Below are 21,472 nucleotides of genomic sequence, written 5' to 3' on the forward strand. Positions count from 1 at the left end.
GGTGTTATTGTGCCGAATCTGTTAAAAATGATTGCTTGTTGTCTTTTTCGGGTTGGGAGAGAGGCGGTTTGTTTTCACCCAGCGGACTATCGTAGCAAGGTTTCATTAATGTTGGATATAAGTCTGTTTATTTCAGCTATCAGTTCAGCAGCTGAGATATAAATTTGAAGATCATCGGCGTAAAGTTGGTAATTAGACTTTAGTGCCGCTGGTAGGCTATTTATATAGAGTCTGAACAGCAGTGCGCATAAACAAGAACCTTGCGGCGTTCCATCGGGGACCATGCGACTAGGTGAGGAATCGTTTCCGATGCGAACCGATTGGCTGCGCTGTTCAAGGAACGATGAAACAAGGTTGCGGGCAGCTTGCGAGAAATGAAATTCGTCACGTAACTTAGCCTTTAGTATACGGTGATTCACGCAGTTAAAAGCCAGCGAGAAGTCCACCAGCACCATGACGGTGCAGTGGTTGTTGTCAAAACTGCAGAAAATATCGTGGGTTACTTTCGTAAGTTCTGTTATCGTGCTGTAATATCTCATGTACCCAGATTGACGATTTGCTAATAATGGTGGGTTGGCACTCTCCAGGTGCTCAGTTATTTGAGAAAGCAGGATTTTCTCCAGGATCTTTCATATTGCTGGCAGGACACTGATTGGACGGAAATCCTTAGGTTAGATGGGATTATAGGTCTTAGGTATTGGTGTAATGAGTGCTTATTTCCACGTAGATGGAAAGGTGTTAGTGGTGATTATTGTGTTGAAAAGGTGGCATAGCAGCGGGAGAACGAACGGACAGAGCAGCTTGATGAACGAGATGAGAAAGCCATCTGATCCTACGACGTTTGTTTCAATTTCATGTATCCTTCGGCATATTTCATCAATGTTGGTTAGTCGAAAATGGAACTCGGGTGCACCTATGGATCAACAGCTGAGCGGTGGTGTAGTCTCTTACTGCTAGTGCCGGGTTCGTAGTTTGAAGTTGACGATGTCCCTACCTTCGAGAAAAGCTGATTGAGTTCATCAACATCAACTCTTCGTAGGTTGCTCCAAAGTTTTTTCGCCGGCAGCTTATGGTCGAAATGTAGCTCAGCGTACCGCTTCTTGATCGAAAAGATATGAGATCTGGCTCTGTCCCGCTTTCGCTTTCGTAATCCTCCCATTGATTATCACCTCGTGCTCTATCTGAGTTACGTGAGTACAGCGCAAATGCGAGGTTCCTAAGCTTATTTGATTTCATTCGTGATCCAGGGTGTGCGTTTATCTCATACTGCAATTGTCCGTTCAGGGGCATCCGTTGCAAAAGATTCTTAAGCTCCGAAGTAAGAAAGTCTGCTTTGGTGTGAGGAACTTATGTATTGTAGATGGGTTGGAAATCTATCTATTGAAAATCAGCTTGTAGCTGTAGTTGATTAACATTACGAAAGTTTCTTACACGGATGGACTGTGGGGGAGGTTTCTGTATTCGAACGTTAGTGAAAAGGTAGACTATCTCGTGGTTGGAGATATTGTTTGCGCTGGCAGTTTTGGACTTGATAACATTGCGCGGTGAGTCGGTTATTAGGAGATCAATTGTTGTAGAACTATCATCAGTGATACGGGTGGCACCTGTGGGAAGTAGTCAAATTGAACGCACGATTAAGCTGCCCATAATCGCAAGCCAGTCCCATGTAGATAGCGAATCCCATAGAACATGGGACTGACTTACGAGTATGGGCAGTGCAGTGCTGCAACATTAATGTTAAAATCGCCTACTAAGAACATCCGGTCGAAACCAAAATCGAGCAAATCCAACAAGTTTCTCGTAGCTCCGACTATCTAACGTGGTGTCAAGCGGATGTGAGAACTTTCTTTTTTTAATTGATCCTTAGCATGCATATGCATATAGTGTCACCTAGCGGCGAAAATTCGAGCTAGTGGGTTGTCTCCATGTAAATTGTCGAAAAATCCCATACAATCTTCAGGCACGTTGGTCCGGTAGCTAGACTTGACCGATTTGCTACAAATTTGGAGCAAACACTCCTGGTGGGACTAGGAATCGACTTAGAGGTGGGCCGATAGGGGTCATATTTTTTTTGTCACCTTAATGCACGCACACCCCACCAAAAACAAAAAAATCACTGGCGATAATTACCGGACGCGGAGGAAATGTCAAAAGGGAAAAGGCATTCATTAGTTTTGCTAGCTCGGTAGAGGCCTGACGTGCGTTGGTGGAGGCAACGCGAAGGTGTGTGACCAAGGAGGAAGGCGCGGTTGGCGAGACAACGGCAATTTCCCTGTCATGGAAATTGCCGTTGTCTCGCCAGGGCTCTAAGAACCACAGAAACTGGTCGCGTAGGTGCTAGAAACGTCGCCGCAAGAAAAAAGATTACAGTAAGAAAAGGAAAGCGCGAAACGAAAAAGAGCACTGATAAAAATCCAAACAGAGATGACCTCCAAAAAGTTAGCAATTAACACACAACGACACAAACTAATTGATGCTGAATGGAAGAAGCGCAACATCTAACACATTTATTTTATATTATACTCGTATCTTGATATTCACCATGTCACGGTTGACATATATTATACTCGACGGGTAACAAATATTACGTTCACTCGGTGTATTAAAAGGCATGTTTAGTACTGTGTCACTGTTCAACTGTCTCGTTTATTCAATCATCTTAATCTACTTATACTAACTAATACATATAAGTCTTAAAGCTACTTTTCCTATCTGATAGCTAGCTTAGTTCTAGTGGACATGGCTTAGAAAGCTCGCCATGATTATAGGTTTGTTCCAGTACACGGAAGTCACTCTCTGTTGCTCCGGAGCAAAAAAATTCTTGCTCCTTTTCACTCCGATTTGCTACCAGAAGAAGAAAAAGAAAAGAAGATAATACAGGAACGATTTTCTCCCTGTTTGCTCCGGAGTACTTCCAGTTTCTCCTGGTAATGGAACAAACCTTATATTTCCTACGTCTAAAGTTACTTCTTTGGCTGTCTCGCCAGTATGTGTATTTGTTTATGGAAAAAGGAGGGGCTAATTCGGATTGTCTATTCTCTTGCGTCATGTTCTCGCGATCGGGTTATTTTCTCTCGTGGTTTACTTCGGTATTTTGAGCTGTGCTGACTGTCTGACCTTGAGCTACTGCGTGTTTTAGACTGTGCTGACTGTCTTAATGTGTGTCGATGCTATGTTTGTTGTTTCGTAGAATGTGCTGATATGCAGCGTTGCCAATGTTCCAGATTTATCTGGAATCTTCCAGATTTTTCTGAACAGACATTCGCTCAAGTCAGACATTTTACCAGATTTCTTTAAATTTTGCCAGATTTTTCCAGATATTCTGAATTCTACGTTACAACCCAGCGGGGATGCCATTATGCCAGATTTTTTTAAAGCTTTTAGCAAAAAGTCAAATCTCTTATTCTATCAGATTTTTTAAACTGCAGAAGTAGTATCAAATAAATTTTGGAAATCTGGGTCTTATTCGATAAATTCACGTTCTATGAAGACCAAAATGTATGCCAAATTTCGATGACTTTGAGGTCGCTGTCAGGTGACAGATTTTGCCAGACATGTTTAGTTGAACTGACAGATTTTCTTCGAAAAATAGTGGCAACCCTGCTGATACGTGAGTCGGCTTTTGTCGTTCAAGTGCGAAGGCTAATTTATTACGGTCAGTGGTTTGAGGGTTGTTCTTGTTTTTGGGCTCAAGTTTGTGTTGTTTTATTGCGTGCAAAAAACGTGGGTATGTTTTGAGATTTGGACGTAAGTTTGGTTCTGTGGCTTGTATGTAGATCAGTTTTCCAGTTTGGGTGTAGGTCTGTTTTCGAGGTGCTAAAGATGCAGGTCTGTTTTAGAAATGTGTTTGGTTGATTATTACTAGCTGTGAAAAACATAGTTGTTTGGTAATGTAAATGTTGTCTTCTACGAAGTGGGTTTTTATGCCAATAGGGGCTAAGTGTTATGCTTAGAACACAGAGAACAGACATCCATGATCGAACAAAAATATTTAAAAAACGTGTGTAAACATTTGAATTAATATACGAAAAGCACTAGCGCCGCCACACCAACCTATCCCAACTATCCGTCAAATCGATTTTGGAACCGGTTCGAAATCTCGGATGGATTCAGCATGGAATCTAGCTCAAAGAAAACAACCGATACCGACTCTATCGGTTGACGCATTTGAGCTGGAATTCATGCTGGAAGTCCGAATCGGTTCCGGACTAGTTTGACTGGGTAGAGGAATAACCACTGTCAATTCTGTCGCACTCAGTCACAAAAAAACATGACGACAGTAGCGCACCTGGTTTAGATATCCAAACTACCTTCGAAACCGTTAGAGATTTTACACAAGTTGAATGCTGAAGTCTGTTCTCTGTGCTAGAATGCGCGGTCTGAGGGTTTGATTTATTTTAGCGTTGTCAGTATTTCTTGTGTGGTATGATTTTGTCATGTTCGGTGTAAGATTTTCGGGTCGTGGGGAACTATCGGTTTGAGATGCAATGTAGCGTCGTAGGTTGGGTTCGATTAGTATTATGTTTGGGGTACGGTTGGTATTGGTATAGTACAGGTATAGTACAATTTCATTAAAAATATTCCGAAATATGAATGCAAAAAATTAAGTTCCATTGAATTTCAAAGTATGTTTTTTAATATATCGCCACAGAAATCGACCAATGAGCCCCTTGGAATCGATGACTTTCAAACGTCAATCACTTTTTGACTTTCAGTTTTGACATAAGAGTGTCTTTTAGTTGGGGAATGCAAGATTTTTGAATTGTAGAAGTGTTTGCACATACATTTTGGAAATTTAGGGCATATTTTCCCAAATTTATCAAAAATCGATTGATAAATTTCGATAACTTTGAGGTCGCTGTTAAGTGACAGATTTTGCCAGACATTTTTTGATGATCTACCAGATATTCTCTGAAAAATAGTGGCAACCCTGCTAACGAACACCCCAATTAGTGAACCCCCAATTAACGAATTTGTACTCTATACATAATAAAATTGAAAAAAAAAATCAACAAAATTAGGCAATCCATTAGACGTTTGTTTGACAATTCAGCGGTGGGTTCTGTCAACAAGTCTACTCCTGCGAAAAGAAAAACTCGTCCGACAAACAACTTTGTTAGTCCGATTCGTTTGATGTTGGTTCGAATCAACGATATTGTCAGATGTCGCACCCCTCGGAGTAACGTCAGAATAAGTAAACAAGAAATAATCAGCTGATCAGAAATGTCTCATAGATTGCCTAATTGTTTTCCTTTCTTCGCTTTGTTTTCATTTTCCCGTGAAATGGCATGCAAAATACAATTAAATAACTATTATGCATTATTAGCATAAATTTATAATCTGTTGTTTCGATACATCAAATTAATCTTCTCCAGACTTCTATTAGAGGGACATACGTAAAACACGTTTGCTGTTGAGCCCTTTTGAAAAATGATCATATCCAATGACTGCTGTCACCGCTGCCAATGTTTTGTTGTTAGTTTTTATTCTGCATGCTCCCGTAAACAGGTGTGTGAACTGAGAAAGTTGTTTGGCAGCGTCAGCTTTTGGCTTTTTGCCAATAGTTTTGTCGTAGAAGATACTTTTTTATTATTCACGGCAAGTAATTTGATTAGTGGTATTTATACATTAAGTAAAAATTGTTAGTGTTGTGTTTGCAAAAATAATCATAAACGTACAATGATTGCTTTGTCAAAAATTGCTGTGTAATTCAGGAAAACGTCAAAAGTTCTATAGTAGAAATTCGCTTGGAGCTAAAATAGCTGGGGATACACAGAGGAACATCCAACCAATCCCAACTTAGCTTTCTGGTATGTTTCGTAAACTGCTATTGAATCATTCCTATATGTATGTTTATTTGCGAAAACAGTTTTGTCTGTTTATTTAAGATGACACGTAGCGATAACTTTACACTGTAAAAGTGTTGCCTTTGTCATAAACCTACAACCACTCGAAAAATTTAGATTCCGAAGGGTCGTGTATCACATACGTCGTGTTAGGAACCTACATTACAGTCCATACTTTTTTTGAATAACGTCTAACTGAAGCTATATTATCAATGATATGGTACTACTGTTATTTTGAACTCTTCAGGTGACCCAGTATAGGTTGTAGATCTCATCAAATTAAAAACAAACAATGTAGGAAAATATCGTATAACCTAAAAATCTTGTATTTTGTCAAAATATTTTCTGGGACTTGCTGCACTGAAAAATTTACTACGTTGTCATTTTACAGCAAATTTTAATTTTGTTATTGTTCTGTAAACGAGAATAAATCAATATTAATTCTTCAAAAGGGCTAATGAGATTTTTGTAAACAAACTTCTTTCGCTCATTACTCCGCAGCCAAGTTGAATTTCATGACAAATACACATGAATCAACATCTTTACCCTTGGTAGAATCAATTTCAAATGTTTTCTGTGTTGAAATTATAACAAAATAAGAGAAATTAGCAAAACAAAAGTTTGTTTACAAATCTTATTAGCCCTATTCAAAAGTTGATATGGAAATTACCTTTCCAATGTTATGCTATGTTGTTAATACGGTAATTGTTTACTTTAGCTACTTTTCCCCCTGTAAGTGGAAAACATGTTTTTCTTTCGTGAATATGCTAGTTTAGTGTTGTAGATTCATAAAAATGAGGCGGAAAGCGAAATTTTTTTTAATAATTCATTAATTAGCTTTAAAGTAAGTTGTACCTAATAACTTTGTTCATAAAGTTATTGTGCTCCCGAAAGTAAGGTTTTTGGCGAAGCTAGTTTAATGCGGCTATGCCGCATAGCCGTAGTCCTCGTACTCGTCATCGGAAACGTAAGCAAACCTGCGATCCACTCGTTTGCCCGGTATACTCAAACATACGGGCTACCTCTAGTTTAAGTCCCTCTGAGCGGTAGCGAAGTCGGACAGCATGAGAGAAAAATCGGCTTTGCGCCGCTTCGGATCCTTGGACTTGGCTATGTGGCGTAGCCGCATTAAACTAACTTCACCAAAAACCTTACTTTCGAGAGCACAATAACCCTATGTGCAAGGTTAGTAGGTAGAACTTATTTTTAGTCTCATTAATAAATTATTAAAAATTTTCGCTTTCCGCCTATTTTTTATGAATCTAGAACACTAAACTAGCATATTCACGAAAAAAACATGTTTTCCACTTACAGGGGGAAAAGTAGCTAAAGTAAACAATTACCGTTAATACTTTGCGGTTTTGGGACAACAGTATACATTATTTTACGATTTTTCCATGAAAAATGCGAAACTTGATCAAAAATTTTATTAAGCGTATATTCTGCCGTGATACGCATAACAGTCCCACCTGCATAGGAAACACGTAGCAAATGGGATCGTTATGCGGATCACGGCAGTATTGTTTTGATGAAAATTTAGATAGAATATACATTTCCGCATCCATAACTGTTTATCATAAAGGTCAATTGAAAAATGCCCGATTCATTAGTTTCCAAATCAAAAACTTGCTCGCATGAACTCTTAAGGTGTTAATGAGTCGTTGTCGGTGAACATTATTTTGGCACTGCGTCGTATTGAAGATTTAGTGCTTGCCCCTCATATGGGGTTCGAGTCGAGTATCCTATGAAACGAATGGAATCTTGCTGATATGGCTCATACGCACGGTATTAACCAGCAATTCCGGATCTCGCCATCCTTTGTGCAATCCTCACTTAAACCTACAAATAGCGAAATGTTTCAAACAGTACTCGACGAACTCTCCCCTTTCGCAGCTTACATCAAATGAGAGATGGAAGTTCGGCATCTCGCTATGTATGCATGTGCAATTATCTTTCTCTGACAAGTACAAAGAGGAGCTCGAATGCGATGGTGTGGCATACCGCATATGACTGAATTGTTGGTTGTAGATTTTACGATTGTATATTATTACCCTGAAAATCATTCCCCATAAAGCTACTCCCCAGAATATCATTCCCCAGAATGTAACATTTCCTAGAATCCCATTCCCCAGAATGCACCATTTCCCAGAAAGTCATTCCCAAGAAAAGTTTTACTTTTTTTATTATCTGCCATCGAACGATATTCTTCGCTTTCGATTCGCACATTTGAAATGATTTGTATTGTGTTGAAATCGGATGTTAGGATGACATTATTTATTCCGAATTAAAATAAAGAATTTGCTAATTCATGTTGTGTTGAATATTGCAATGAAAAATTTTCCTCAAAAACCATGCCACATAAACTAAAGTACCGTAGTGTTTTCCCCAGAAAAAACTGCTCTCCAAAAAATCATTCTCTCGAATGTAACAATTTCTAGAAAACAATATTCCAGAATGTCCTCTTTCTCGAAAAAGCCAGAATAAACCAATGCTCAAAAGTTTATTCCCCAGATATAGCCATTTCCCAGACGATTGTATAACATTCCCCCGAAAACAATTCCCCAGAAGAATGCCGAAGCTTTTTCCCCAGAAACACATATTCCAGAAAGTACTAATTCCCAGAAAACTGATTCCCAGAAAGTACCAAAGCCCAGAAAACTTTCACCGAGATAGAACCAGAACCCAGAAAATTATTTTGCCGAACATTTTTTTCCTTCCATTGTGTCAATAAACAATTCGTTACATTTAGATCATCAGTACTTAAATACTTGTTATAAGTTCGCTATTAATAGTATTTTTTAAGATTTACGCATTGTGCTTAAATTTAAACGCATTAAAAAAGATGGAAAGATCTACGGGTGATGATTATATATTAAATGAAAGCTTTCAATTCCTATTTGATAGAAAAAATATAATATAAAATAATGGTGTTGAACCAATTTTTGCATTTAAAACCGCTTGCTCCGTGTGTAGCAATAGTGGCGCAATTGCTAATTTCGGCTCCTATAGATGCAAAACCCATTGATTACTTTTGGAGCATGCAACTCTAGGTACATACGCCCCACTATAGTTGCAAAGGAGCTCAAAAATCAAGGAAAACTCTTTATTTAAGTTTTTTTGTAGCAAATTTCTATGATAAAACTTGTGTTGCCTTGCGAGTTTAGTGCGAACTAGAAACCAAAAAATAATTAACGGCGGTTGGCATTTTAATCAAGCGTTTAGCCTACTACTGCAACTACTGTTGAATATTCAACAATCGTCGACTTTCGATATTTGCGGCATCGCGCCGCGGAAATATTCTAAAACTCTATAATATATTTGAGTTGAGATAATAGGTAAGACAATATTACGTGTTACCTGAAGATCTAGAAACATAAAAAGAGTACCATTAGGTTAAATACCTAATAGAACATCTTAAACCTCTTTCGCATTGCGTGTTATTGACTGTTAATGATTGAGCACAAAGCTTTGGCTGCCTAGAGCTAAAAACTAATTTTTTTTCGATTTCTTGGTACAATGGCAATCGACGTAGGATTTTGCGAAATGGCGCACTTGTTAATGAAAAAGCGCTGAAAAATTCATTAAAATCGACGCAAATTTAAACAAAAACTATGCCAAGAAAATCTAAAATCTTACGTACGTCGCTGCAGATGGAAATTCTGAATACACTGTGCAAATCTCAAAACGATCCAAAAGGAGTTGTTTCACTTACATTTCCGACCAGCTAAAAAGTGGTTTCGAAAAAATCGCGTTTAAAGTTTTCAGTACGCTCGGGGTATACATAAGACGCGCTTCGGCGACATATCATTTTCAAAACTATTTAAGCACATTTTCAGCCATTGAAATTTTTTTCGATACTTTCAACAACAGAGTACTTAACATAGATCATTAACAACGTTTTCTAACTTAATAATACTTCATTGATTGCATAGTTTCAGTCTAATAAAAACTGTTGCATACGGCCAGTTTTTAGAAGAAATGAAACATTTTTTTGGGAATAAACTGTTAGGGAGTGAATAGATTTTAATTATGTTTTTTATTACAAAGATACGTGTGTTGCCTTTCAACTTTCACTTTTGAAGACGAAAAAAGCGCGTTTTCCCGAAAGTAGTGTTTTTTAGCTTCCGAGTCTCCTCATAGAACTATTGGTACGATTTCAATTTTTTTAATTGTTCAGAAATCATACCGCTATGTTGGGCCGAGTACGATTTGCAAAATTTTATTCAAAAAATGACGTAATAATTAAAATTTAACTTAAAAATAACAAAAAAAACTCAGGAAAATATAGCCAACGTATCTATGATTAGGGGCCGTACACAAATGACGTAGCTTTTTTCGGCGATTTTTGACCCCTCCCTCCCCCCACGTAGCATTTGGTCACAAAATTCTAACCTCCCCCTCGTAAATAACGTAGCATTTACCTACCCCCTCCCCCTCGTCCCATGCAAAGCGCCCGGGAGATGAAAAAAAATTGCATATGTTTTTCAATTATTTTAAATACATGTCCTTTCAAAATGTTTTACGACTTTTATCAACATTTTCATTATAACAGCAAATTGCGTGCAAAATAAGCCCATTTCATAACAAATATAGTGTTGATAGTTTTGTTTTGAATTTTATAAGTCAAAGGGAGCATGAAGAGAAGTTCTCTCAGTTCACAATCGTGCAGCCGCCAATGATTGTAAGAAGCATACGTTCATCTAAATTACTAAATTTTGTTTGGGTGAATCCGAAGTGAAAATTTAATTCAGCTTTCAAACTAAGTCTACTAATTAGCAACATTAGCTAACTAATGTAGCAAGTTAAACCCGCATACAAAATCTTTTTGTATTTTCGCGAACTTGCAATTCCGCGAATCGTAAAATTTACCTCATGACAAAACCGCATCAAAAGTAACTAGATTGAATTTAAATTTATTTCTCTTGGGAATGGATGATCATTAAATTGTTTTCTCTAAACAATGGGTTTTAAACTTAATGCTACGTCGCACAACTTCTGACCCTACCCTCCCCCTCGTCACACTTCGTCACAAATTTGGTATACCCTCCCTACCCCCCAAAATGCTACGTCATTTATGCATGGCCCCTTATAGAGAATATCAACCTTTTGGTTACTGATTACCCAATTAGCCGAAACTTTACTTAAGCGGGACCCATGTAATTTAAACATCAATGTCACCAATGACGTTTCAAGTTCGCAGATATTTTTGTTTTCGTCGTTTAATATTAAATTGAAAAGCCGAAACATGCATCCTCAAAATAAAAAAAAAATCAAGATCCATTCAGTATATCTTTCGCAATTTATTCCCAAAAACACCTCAATTTTAGGCCTCGAGAGTAGACCCACTTGAAATTTCGATGGTACATGTTGCAACAAACATCGAAGAATGTTATAAAAAATCTTTAATATGATAGTTCGAATATGTTTTTCCTATTTTAGCCAACCTTTTGCCTCAGCTATTCCATAATGTGCTGGAAAGAATGAATCAACCCCTATGTTTGAGAAAACCGGTCAGACGAGTGGATAACAAGTTTCATTCCGAGAACTATTTGGCATACATATTCAAAGAGCTGCTCATGTTTAAAAGAAGGAGTCAACTCCTATGTTCGAATAAACCGGGCATACGAGTTGATCACAGGTCATACCCTTGTTGATTCATCTGCTACATAAATTGAATACATTACATACATACATTGAACGAACGTTCTTGCCCTTAGTACACATGCTCCTTCTAGATAAAACAGAATCCAACTACAAAAAAGCTCTAAAACTGATGAAAACCATAGCAGCTAACAACAACATTACAATTAATCCGTCGATTGTATTGACAGATTTCGAAACCGATGAGATAAACGCTATCGCAAGGATTGTTCCCAATTCTGTGCGATGTGGTTGCTTTTTCCACCTAACGAAAAATTGGTGGAAACGGATCCAAAAATTGGGATTATCTGGAATTTATTTGAAAAACGTGCAAATGCAGATCTCTTTTAGACAAACGCAGGTCTTGGACTTTTTGAAGCCCCAAGATGTGCCTGAAGACTTGGGTATTGTTCATGCTTTAGCTCCGGATCAAATGGCTCCGTACTTTGATTACATCGAAAAAAATGTTTTGGGGAAGCGAAGGGTTGGAAAATACTGCGCACAGGCACAGGTCAGATTTTCCCCTGAATTATGGATCATGCAATACAACACTCTCAATGACATACCCAGAACCTCAAACGCAATAGAAGGGTATCACAACAAACGAAATGCACTCTTGAAAGGTGGTCACTGGTAAACTCGAAAGAAGGAATCAACACCTATGCTTGAATAAACCGGACAGTACATTCTGGGGGAGAGCATTCCGGGGAATGGCTTTCTGGGAAATGGATATCGGAGAAATGGTATACAACTATATTTTACAGAATATTAAAAATATTGCATGGCAAGGTATGCGTTTAGCTCATTGTTTTTACAAAGTACGATGCGAAATTGTTAAGATATCAAATCAAATCAAATTGTATCAAACATGAAAATTATTTAGTATGAAAAGGGATATATTACACCAAAAAATTATCAAAACACAGAATACAATATCAAGTTTGAACAGTAATATTTGACACAGAAATTGAGTAAGTAAAGTAAATACACGGAAACGCTCTCGATCGCATAGCAACTAAATTATTAGTCGAATTTCTGAAATCGATTGGTTAAAATTTGGTACAGCTAAACGATTGTTGATTTTTCTAAACTGTCATTTTTGTTTTTGTGTCAACAAAACAGTGGCTGAAACAACTAAAACATCTAGTTGAAAATACAATGCTGTCAGTTAGCAAAGACACACATCATCTGAATCAGCTAATCAAATGAGTTGTATCTACTAATGTTGTTGTTGATTTTAAGAATATTACGAGTTGAAAACTAAAACTAAGATGGTTGTTTCAATCAACTGGTTTGTTGATTTAATAATTCGCAACCAGTCGTAACAGTCAATATGTTTGTTGAAAATTAAAAGCGATTTTGGTATTTTAATCAATTTTTTTTTTGATTTCGTCGGCCAAAAAGTTGTACCAGCTAATTATTTTGTAAATTCTAGGTTGGATTTGTGATTTGGAATAATAGATATCAAATATTTATATTATTTTTATTATTCCATGACATGATAAATAAGAAAATTACTGTTAAATATATATAAATATTATAAATAATTGGTTGTCATATAAAAACGGAAAAAACTGCAATCCCGTCGAAATACAACAGAGCGCCAAAAGAACAATTCATCTTGGGCGTGGCTGGAATGTTCGGAAGTATTGTTCGCGAGAATGTCTGATCCAATACGCATGAATGACCTAGAATGGAAATAAATATGACTCCATTTTAAATGGATTAATGTGAATGCAAAATTACCAACTCAACAACAATACATAACTGCCTATCCACTCAAAAAATTAAACTTGTAGAACTGGAAACCCCCACTTAAGGAAATTATTCAAACTGATAATTATTAATATTTAGCTGTCTAAAGATTCATACCTGCCATTTCTTTATGTCTTATAAATAATATTCTTAGTTTAATTTATGATAACATTCATAATTACTAAACATTCATCTTATCAAAAGTACCTCTACATAACCTAATTTAAAATCATTGACAACCAAGCATAGTTGGTTAGTTTATATTCTCTCATGGGAACTTCTAGACATTGTGCAACACGCGCGTGCTCCAACCACATTCGAATTATCATTTTCATTTCTTACTGTGCGTTAAATGGGTGATATATCTACTTTTGTTATTCTATGATACATAATTGTCACCTACTTAACAATTCAGTAGCAATTGTGTATCAGGGGAGCATAGGGAGTCCACTAAAACGTGAGTTTAGTGATAATTTCACAACGAATTTAATTTCATTTTGTGTACAATTTCACTAAATGGATAACAATTCGGCTTACAATTTGGATTTAGAAAAGTTTTAGTCAAACATGAATGAGTTATTAGCTGAATGTGCATTTTTTCTAATAAAAAAAACCTTTATCTTTTTCCTCTGCATCCATTCTAAACCCGCCACAGGAAATATAAATATACTACCTACTTAGATATGGTACTATCTTGTTGGTTTAACGGCTGGCTGTATCCATCGGTCGTCGTTCAATCAGGAAACTGTACAACCCATCATAATAATTTACTATTCTCACCTTTGATTTTAATAATACCATCGCATTTGGATTACTGCGCTGAAAAAAGACACACAAAGAAAACAGAAGTTTTAAAAATAGACATACTTATCTGACTCAATAAGTGAAAGCATCACGATCCATCTGTAAAATTTGATCGAAATTTTCGGATAAATATTCCTGAAATTAAATTCATAATTCATTCATAATATGCCTTTGAAAATCATTTCGAAAACTTACCTTTATTATGATTTGGAAATATGTATAAAGTCACACAGAGAAACTGAATAAAGCAATAAAGAAACTTGCTACTAATTTGTTTCTTATCCATATTGGCACAGATAAAAAGGTGGAAACGTGTGCCATTTTTTTATTCGTTTGCTTCTTGCTTGCAAAATAATCAGGACCACCAACCAATCAAAGCGACGATTGTAAGCATGTGATAAAAATAATTATGGCGATCGGACCCGTGTTGAGTAAATATTTACATCACCACCCAATCTTCTTTCTGTCGCTTCGAAAAAAAATAATTTGACGAACTCTGAAACGTAGAAAATGTTGACACCTTTCCGATTCTGCATCTTGAAGAAAATTAGTAAACAAACGATTAACGATAACAACTTTTCTGCTGAACATTTCAGGGATGCCGGTTTAATTTGTTAATCGCCAGCAGCCAAAACTTGTCTTTAAATGGCCACACATGTCTGAAAAATATTTTAAGCGGAAAATTAGGACTATAATCAGCTAATAGAAATTTTCTATCGAAAGTTTTGTTTCGTTTAAGCAAACTGTCAAAGAAGGTAAACTCTGTATCAATATGTGCATTAGGCTTGTGGGATTTATAATCTCCCGCGCGATTTTTTCCGGCAAATAGCTTTTCATCGCTCTCAATCAACATCAATTAATTACCCAATTTCCACGACATAAAATATGTCAAGGGATACAAAACTGAGAGAAAAAATACTAAATTGTGAAAGTCATTATAAATGTTGGTAGTAAACGAAAGAGAAAAGTTTTCTCTTTCATAAACTCTTGTGAACTGTGTTCGACTAGTAACGGTTGTCCAGAATTTCCATTCAAAGTGGATTTTGACAGTTGGATTTTAGGCCGTAATCATATGTTTGTCGAGATTTGAAATAGCTTGCCTTGCTTCCAGGGTGGCCAGACCTACTGATTTATCGGTAGTCCTACCGATTTTGGTCTTCCCTACCGTTTCCAGACGACCAAGGCAAAACTACCGATATTTTGTTATTCCTACCGAAAACTACCGATTTTTATTGATTTTGGACACATCCTATTCAACATTCATTTTTGGGTTGGATTTGGTCTGAGATCTGTGTTGTCAGTATTTTACAATTCTACGTCAATACTACGTTTTTGGGACAACAACCCGGCCTACCGATAACTACCGATAAACTTTTAGTGACCCTACCGATATTAAAGTTTTATCTGGCCACCCTGCTTGCTTCTTTGATATTTTATGAAAAGGCTTTTTTAAGAGACCCATGCAGCAGCGCATTACAAACGAAAATGTTCTCCACGCACAGATGTCGCTAATGATGTTTGTTTATTTTATGTATGCAGAGTGGCCAGATTTACCAATTTATCGGTAGTCCTGCGAATGTTGGGCTTCAGTACTATTTCACAGACGACCCGGGGAAAACTACCGATATTTTCCTATTTATACCGAAAACTACTGATTTTCATTTATTTTGGGCACAGCCTGCACCAATTTTTTTTTTTTCATTTGGATTGGTATGAAATCTCAGGTGGTAGCACCTTTGAATGGTCTAATAATTAAAACATTTCTTCTCAATTTCTTCGAAGGATCATTTGTCGTTTCCGTGCTTCAGTATTTTACAATTTTATGTCACTACTATATTTTTGGAACAAAAATACCCATAAACCTTTAATGAGTCTACCGATATGAAGAAATTATATCTGGCTACCCTGTATGTATGATTAAAGAAAGACACTAAATCCCCCTGGATAAAGACCCGCCATGTCTATCTTTTTCTTATTTATTTGTCAGTGTCTTTCCAATCGAGCACGAGACCTGTCAAAATCACACAACCCGAAGAAAATTGCTGCGAATGCTTCTAGAACGAGGGCCATTGACAGGTTTCGTGCTTGTTTGGAATGACCAGGGATGCCAGGTCATATTTCTTGAAATCTGTGCACAGCCCATTTTGCAATCTGTGCCAATCTGTTTTAAGAAAAAATTAAAAATTTGTTTAAAAACAAGAAACGGTGACCTTTTTTAGTTTTTGCTTCTTATGTGCAAGAGCATTTGTATGCGATTGATTCTTAATGTTTGTTTGACTGTGGATATTTCTTCGAAACGTGTGTGCTTATTTATTAATTTTTTAATTTTTTTTTTTTGAAAATATTTATTTGCTGCTGTTTTCTATACTTCATATAGTATTCGTATATACTCTTTGATATTTGTTGCGAACTTGTTCATGATTTTAGTATCTTGTGAATTATTATTCATGTATGTTTGTTGCAATTAATTTACCTACATTTGTGAATGTTAGTTTGTGTTTGATTTATATATTATTTTGTTTATATCCAATTCACATCTCGATGCATATACTTTTGCAGTTTTTAATTATGAGATTGTTCTTGATTTTAGTATTATTGGCTTTCATCATTTTTTATATGTTTATGTATTAAAATCTCTTTTGTTTATATTAGGTTGTCTGTATTTATAATATTGTCAGTTTGTGTGTATGTGCGTTTAAGTAGTTTAGTTTTTATTTGTTTGATTATTTAATTGTGCAAGTTTGTATTTGTTTGTTTGTGTATGCTTGAGAAAAAAACTGGTCAGCTCTGCTTTAAGAGAGTACTTTAACCAACTGCTTTTTGTCTTAATATTAATTTGTGTATGTCACATTTTAATAGCTTTTTCATTGAACGTTGGTTTCCTTAAGTTTTTGTAAAAGCGTATTACTTCGGCGTTCTAGTAAACAGACACTTAAAAAGTCGGCAATTCGTAAGAGCTGAGCAGCAGACGATGCAACAGGCCAAGGGTCACAAAAATATTTGCTATGAGATTTGTTTTAGCTATTCACATGCTGTAGCTGTTGTCGCGTTCGAATAGGTAGAACAAAATCCCTAGTGAATATTTTATGTGGCATGTATCCTGTTGCTTACTCTGTGAACAGCTTAAAACAATACAAAGCGCAAACACACATGTAATAGTGTGGTCACCTTTCCATCTTTATGAGTTATACTGCGAAATATGTCGCACGAGTTTACTACTACTAAGCAGACCCATGGAGCTCGCGTCGCCAATTTAATTTTGCCATCTTTGTTTATTATTTTCAACCACGTTTTGATAGAGTGTAGGGGTGGGGAGTATTGAGAATAAAATAAAAAGAGAATCTTTTAAATATGTTTACACATCAGCGAAAATACTATATGTTTCCTGATACAAAAGTATTAAAAATTATAGAAGCATTGACCAACTGGCTGGTTTCTCATTTTGTATGGCTCTAAAGATTTAGCATTATGAATTATATCGACTAGAGCTCTTCTAATATCGTGACATTCAACTGCCTTTACGATATATTCCCGCGAATTCTCTCTAGTGCAACGAAAAACATATACACAGGCTCAGTAACGTAGGCAAGGCACTTTTGAGTCTCATAACAACTGAGTATTATGCGAAATACTTCAAAAAACGGATTTGTCAGGTATTCATTCAAACTACAAGCCACTCGATGTTTGCACAAAACTCCTGATTGTCAAAATTGGCGAACAAAATGATTATAGTTAACCGTGGAGCCAAATTCACTTTTTTTCTCTCCACGTGTCTATATTTAAAACATCGTCTTTGGTATATACTAATTCAGCTGCTGCATGGGTTTTTTCATAGTAGACATATTATTGTATATACATCTTGTTTCAGCTTATGATAAACAAAGGAATAGCTAACTTTTTACTATTTGCGTATCGTTAAATAATAAGAATGGTCGAGATAAAAGAAATAAAGAAAGAAATGAATCACTGTAAGTATACGTATAATTTGTTATTACAATATAAATAGGGGTACCCGGCGCTATAAAGACCGTGGGGTAATTCAGACCCCCTCGATTTCTTAGAAAATCGTAAGACTTTCTGACCGTTGTATATATTTGTGGAACCGCTTTTCTAATTTTAACAGCTGAATCAAATGCTTTGGTTTTTTTTAGAAAGGAGATACAACGTTTTCCATTTTTGCCATCCTCAAAACAAAAATCCTAATGTAAAAACCTTGATTAAAGCGACAAAGGGAAAAAGCAAGTAAGTTTTGGAAAGTTTAAGGCTCCTATTTTATGGAGTAATTTTTGGGTGAAAACATATTTTCAAGATGCTCAAAACTTGTGCGAAATGTGTGTACGGAGCTATTCGGCGGTTTGCGACTAGGCAGACAATTACACAAGATATAGCAAAGAAAATATATGATGTGCCAATCAAAAGCTGTGACCAACCAGATTAAGTGTAAAGCAATTTATTTATTTTATTGGATGAAAAAACGAAATCGAAAGGATGTTTTGCAAATCGTCGCCTAGCGCTACCATGGAGTGTTGCAAATGATCTTTTTAAGGCACGAAAATGTAGCTGAGGCTTCAAACTAACAATTAGGACTTTGACCGATAAATTCTTTCACATATCACCTACAAGGGCGATGTGCTTAGCTAGGTCTAAATAGCCCCTGGTTCCCTTATTGATTTTCAGGTTTAGTCTTGCAGAAGCGAATTTTTTATCGATGTTGACGGATTACAAAGACCAAATTTTTTAACATGTGCTACTCAAATAGAAACATCTATCTGTTCTCATCTGTTAGTATTGAAACTTCTTCATTTCGAATTACTTTTATGAGCTCGCCTTTAGTTTGAATATTTCGTCAAACTTGGATTTTTCCTGGAAGAATTCAGATAAAATTATGGAAGAATTCATATAAATCTAAAAGGTCACAACATCCCAGATGATAGTTGTCATCCTGAGCGATAACTGGGATTCAATGAAATTTGAAGCTTTTGTAAACTGGGTAACCTATTTCGAGACTTCAACAAATTCTTGTCCCAATAAATTTCTTCTAATGTAATATTAAAAGTAAGCACTTGCCTTTGGTGTAGGTTGATAACTTTTGTCGTGCCAATGACCCTCTGAATTAATGTCACGCCAGCATTTATGATGCTCCACAATGACAATAACCATGATGAATAAGATGTCTTCAGTTGGTTAGCACTTTATGTGTTACTTCAGAGTATCTATAGAACGTTTTTAAAACAGATAAACCTTGAAAGTGCGAAGCAGAAATAATAAAACGTCCAATACTTACAACTACTGTTTCTCCTCATGATTCAACTGTCGCTTTATCATTATTGCTGTAACAGAAGAATCACAAATCGTTTTTGAAGCCCTAGTGAGTCTTTCGTGCAACCTCCGAGAGTTTGGTTGAACTTATGCTGTTGAATCCCATTGTTTTACACATCGCAATGTTTCTATAGGTCCAAAGTATTGAACTAGGCGGAAATTATTGCACAAAATAGGGCCTTCAAAATATTTCACAAGCACCAGACAAACCCTCCGGCACTCGCGCCATTGTATTTAGTGCAACGCCTTCAGAAACTCTAGCGAAATCTTTCAGCACCAGCGGCTGCTCATTCGGGAGCCATTCGCGCGAGTGCCGGAGGGGTTAACACAATCTCGAACTTGTAAACACTGTGATTCAAATACCCAATCAAAGATTTTAGTATTTATCATACAAGATTGAACACATAACTCAATTTGTTTTGGATTCTGCCTAACAATACGCAATGTTGGAATGTTTCATCTGTAGCAAATCAAACACTTGGAAAATAATAATTCAATGTTGAACTTACCTTTCTATTTAACTTGAACAATGTCCTAACGATTTAGCCCTTCGGATCACCCTTGAACTCGATTAAATTAGGCAGCTATAGAATTTACAAAATACTTTTAGCACTTTTGACATGTAAATATCTTGTTCCTTTAACGCATATTCAATAAAGAAACAAAATAAACTAACTTTCTTACGCAATAAGAGTTTTCAACTAATAATTTTGTTAATTCTATCATCCGGATTATTGTTTTGCATTTTGCTGTCTCTTTACTCGATTGACTGACAGCCCACTAAAACAACAATTCAAATCAACTGATTGATGGTATGAAAATTAACAAAAATGTTAGCTGTATTATCTATTTTTAGTTGAAACAGCCAAACCAAAAATCAAAAATTGCAATATTCGTTTTTTGTGATTGGCGGGTTTTCCGTGGGTAATAATCATCTCGTTTTTCTTACCAGCTGATACCCGTACTCTGAAGTCACCAATTTCCATAAATCATTATTTACAAAGTTTCCTATACCAACTGGTTTGGCCGAAAATATTTTTTTTATTTGCTGTTCATTTATCAATTATTGTAGACCAAAATAAAGCCATTTACGGGCTTCAATAGCTGTATTCTATATTCTCAAATTCACGATCAAAGTTTTGGTCTGGCTTTAGTTTTTATGTATATTCATCACCAAAAGAGTTTTTTTAGTATTGATCGTATTAATTTTGTTATAAATTGTATCATAAGGAATTTTCCTCCCCAAGGTTGAGGGGTTTGACGGTATTGCAAACATTTTTTTCTTCAAGCATATTGCGTGCATCAGTGCTACAGAACCTCTGACAGACTCTGCTTTAAGATGGTTATTGCATTACGCCTCGATAGTGGTGCATCGAGGACACCGAGAGGGCTTATGCGCTTTTTATGTTCTATGTTTCTTCATATTCTGCACCTGAGCATATAAACGCTCAACCACTAGTCTGTGCGCGGTGATGTGGCCGACCAGCGGGTACGCGTGGATTGACTTTTGCTGTGTGCCGTGTTTGCGAAAATTGTTCCACAATTCGATGGCGGTATTCGTGGACGGGGCTCACAGTGGGAGTCATTGTGTGTCCATTTATCGGTCGACTTCGTCATCGTGCATACACTAATTAAATTAATTTAATAATTAAATTAATTTAATAAATAAATAAGTAGAAACCTATTTGTTGTCGCTTTGTAATAATCGTAGTTTTTCGTACGTAGTGTACAATTGTTATATGCTAGTCGTATGTCTATCTATCTATGTTTTTGACTGAGTATTTGTGACAGTTGGGTCAGGGAATGGATGCAGAACTGGCGTATATGATAGAATAGTGGCTAATACTTCTGGTGATCAATTTGTGCATTTGGTTTTATTCATTTGGGAAAGTCAGATTGGATAAATTAGAGTACAATGAATTTACCGACGCACGTGAGTCATCCATTCCCGGCCAGCATAGCATAATAAAAGCCTAAAAGTATGCGATTGTCGTTAATGGTAAATATACAACATTTTCTGCATTTAGACGAGTTTGATAGCATGTTACATTAGAGTGGCTCGAAAATTACATTTTTCAGCGCAGCACTTTTTGAGTTCCTTTTGTGAT

The 21,472-nt window shown here is 36.3% G+C and overlaps 1 protein-coding gene across 3 annotated transcripts in view; it reads left to right on the top strand.

The window, feature by feature from the left end:
• Positions 1 to 5,473: 5,473 nt before the first annotated feature.
• LOC131682651 (glycerophosphocholine phosphodiesterase GPCPD1) overlaps positions 5,474 to 21,472 on the top strand; it is a 105,040-nt gene continuing 89,041 nt past the window's right edge. For all 3 annotated transcript variants that reach the window (XR_009304116.1, XR_009304117.1, XM_058964306.1), the window contains exon 1: positions 5,474 to 5,810. The gene's annotated coding sequence lies outside the window, so the exon portion shown is untranslated. The remainder of the gene's footprint in view (positions 5,811 to 21,472) is intronic.

Source organism: Topomyia yanbarensis, chromosome 2, assembly GCF_030247195.1.
Source record: "Topomyia yanbarensis strain Yona2022 chromosome 2, ASM3024719v1, whole genome shotgun sequence".
In the NCBI taxonomy this organism is placed as follows: domain Eukaryota; kingdom Metazoa; phylum Arthropoda; class Insecta; order Diptera; family Culicidae; genus Topomyia; species Topomyia yanbarensis.